This window comes from Eretmochelys imbricata, chromosome 5 (genome assembly GCF_965152235.1).
Source record: "Eretmochelys imbricata isolate rEreImb1 chromosome 5, rEreImb1.hap1, whole genome shotgun sequence".
In the NCBI taxonomy this organism is placed as follows: domain Eukaryota; kingdom Metazoa; phylum Chordata; order Testudines; family Cheloniidae; genus Eretmochelys; species Eretmochelys imbricata.
The window spans coordinates 103549186-103552710 of NC_135576.1; positions in this window are offsets into that span (position 1 = coordinate 103549186).

Here is a 3525-nt window from a genome sequence, read left to right on the forward strand (position 1 = left end):
GTGTATTGGAACTTCATTTTAAATGCAGGGCCATCCTTAGGATTTATGGGACCCTACACAGTATTATTAAACTGGTGCCCCTAATCCCGACGGCAGCCCAGGTTCACAGCCCCGCAGGGGGAGGGACGAGGCAGCAAAGGATTCCGAGCCGCCCGGCCCACCTCACAGCGGCGGAGAGTCACAGTTCCCTGTAGAGACCCCCGTATCCTCTCCCTCATGCAGAATGTGCAGTGCTGACACATTCGGCTCTGTGAATACGGCCCCTGCCTAAGGAAACTGCAGTGCGCACTGGGTGGGCAGGGGCCGACCTGTTCTTACCTGCTGTCATGGGCAGTGGGTGAAGCTGCCACTTTGGAGAGGCTAGCTCCCCAGCCCACCTGTGGCCCTGCCCATACTCCACCCCTGCTCTGCCCCAGGCCCTGCCCCCACTCTGCCCAGACCCCACCCTCTCTTCATTGTCTCCCTCCTCCTCACCGATCACCCACTTCCAGTCAAATTCCTGAACCCAAATGAAGCAAATGACATTCGAAAAAAACACTCTTCTGCAATTTCTTTCTAAAGAAAATGGAGCATGTTTTCCACTGCATGCCAGAAGGTGAAGACTGGACATGCAGAACGTACCTAATTAAAAGCACTAAATTTGGGAATAAAAAATGTCAGTCACAGGTTTTTTGATATACCCTGAAGTTTGTCAGAAATTTATTTGCAAAAACTTTGTACTTAGGGCAAGTCAGCTGTCCTGCTGAATACAACATTAAATATTATGGAATACATGATGCAGCTCTTCTGTTTTACATTTTCTCAATTGGTATTTCTAAGCTGATTTTATATTTTAAATACTCTCTTAAGTCTTCATAAAGTAATCATTCCAGATTACTACATATTTAACTCACTGAAACAACATTATTTTAAATTAATGAGTCACAGAGGTTTAGTGTATTCATAACAATGTTCATTACTTTTAGAAAAAGGGAACACTAATTTACTGTGTGATCTCCATTAAAATAGACATGTTTATGAAATTTCACCAACTTTAAAAAATATGTTTCCAAAGATTTTTAGACATAACAAAGGATTTTATATCTTACTAAGGTACTGATTTTGCTAGATGGTTCTCTTAAAACTAGTTAATCAAATAATCAGAAGTAAAGAAAGGGAAACTCATTTGTCCAGCTATCTGGTAGGAAAGGGGTGTTGTCCCTTTAAGGGCTCTCTTCAAGGGTTTTTGAGAAATGTGATTTTATCATCTTCAGCAACACACTAATGAAATATTTTTAAAGCAAGTTTTAAACTAAGGTCCTGTAGACTAACATGTTCTCAGTAAATATTAGAGTAATGCACAACTGTTTTTGTCAGTAAATTCAGAAACTGACAGTATATACCTGGGGGTTGGCAAATGCCTGTTAAAGAGCCCTTCAAATGGTAATGAAGCCATTTAACAGTTTCAGTGTTGTGCTAATAGGTCTGGCAGGCTGGAAGGCTTTTACATTTTTAAGATACTAGATCCCCTCGGGAGTAAGAGTCACCTGGCTGCAACAGCTAGCTGTGGGAGCCTGCAGGAAGGGTCAGAACAGGGATAGGAAGAGGTGGCAGGGTGGACATTAAGACCCGGGGTGCCCCACATTTTCGGATGCGCTATGCAGCCGCGTATGCTGTGTATGCCTAAGGATGGCCCTGTTTAAATGTCATGTAAGCAAAGACATGAAGTTTTTAATTTTATGTAAGATGCTGTCAGGTATTCTGACAAAACTAGTAATTGACTTGTTATTCTTGTTAGAGGTAATTAGTCATTATGATCGTTACAGTACACTTGTAACTAAAGCATGCTGGAACAAAGAAAAAAATAAGTAGTGAATTGGAAAAGATGTTCTAAAGCCAAATCATCATTTACCATCAAGGCTTTAATTCTTACTTTGATAATTTCTTTGACAAAAGCAAAATAACTATGCCACTGAGAAAAAGTCTCTTCCCAGTAACACGCAGCAACTTTTGGAGAGATCCAGATTTTTTCATTCATGGAGAGGAATGATGTAAACCCACTCCATTATATTGACAGGTTTCAGAATAACAGCCATGTTAGTCTGTATTCGCAAAAAGAAAAGGAGTACTTGTGACACCTTAGAGACTAACCAATTTATTTGAGCATAAGCTTTCGTGAGCTACAGCTCACTTCCTCCGATGAAGTGAGCTGTAGCTCACGAAAGCTTATGCTCAAATAAATGTTAGTCTCTAAGGTGCCACAAGTACTCCTTTTCTTTTTCCATTATATCGATTCACTCCACGGTATGCATCCAATGAAGTGAGCTGTAGCTCACGAAAGCTCATGCTCAAATAAATTGGTTAGTCTCTAAGGTGCCACAAGTACTCCTTTTCTTTTTGTAAAAAGATCACAGCAATGTGGTAGGGAATCACTACATTCAAGCCTCTGTTTAACTGGAAAGGATTAATGTGATCTAGTGTTTAGAGCAGGAGCCTGGCAGTCAGGTCTGCTAGATTCTGTCCCTTAGTCTGCCACTGATTTCATGCACAAGTTTCTTCACCATTTTCTGCTTCAATTTCAAAGTAGGGATTCTCAAATATTGTTGGCAAGTTATATACAAACTTAATTGAGGCCCCCATTCAGCAAAACTCTTAAAGCATATGTTTGACTCCATTGGGACAAGTTTAAGCAAGTGCTTAAGTTTTTTGTGGAATAGAGACATACATCTGAGTGTTTCTGGAATAACATTAAGAACCAGATATGTTTTTAAAGGTATACAGTGTATACCATTCAAGTTTTACTTTCAGATTTATTATGCTTAAACATTGAGAGGCAATGAGAAGACTGAGACACTGTTTTAAACCTATTTCCATTTGGATGAAAGTTTTGGTTTAAAGGGAAAATGCTAGTGATTTCAAAAAGCCCATAATCATGCAGACTCATACAAAAATAAAGCTTTTCTCTCCCTATTAACATACTATATGACAAAGAATGGTACAACATATTTATTCCATGAAGGCTACAATCATAGGCGCCGACTACTAATGGCGCCGATGGGTGCTCAACCCCACCTCTGCCCCCAGCCCAGCTTCGCCCCGACTCCACCCCTGCCCTGCCCCCTCCCACCCCCATTCCAATCCCTTCCCCAGAGTCCCTGCCCCAACTCTGCCCCCTCCCTGCCCCTATTCCGACTCCTTCCCCAAATCCCCACCCCAGCTCTGCCTCTTCCCCACCTCCTCCTGTTATACCAATAAAATAAAAACCAGCAGGATCTTATTAAAGGGGAAAAGGCAAAATACCACATTTATTGTGAATACAGAAAGAATCATAGTAAGCTGTTAGTTATAGCTATAACATTCTATTCAATCTCATATTTATTCACACATTCATTCATACACACAAACAGGTTCTGTAAGGTTGTTATCATAGTTACCAGCCTTAGAGTTGCTCATGCCAAGCCATTGCCCAGGTGACCTGGACATGAGGAGGGAACAGGGCCTTGTCAGATGCTCATCTGATGCTCCTGGAAGTTGGTTTGCAGAATC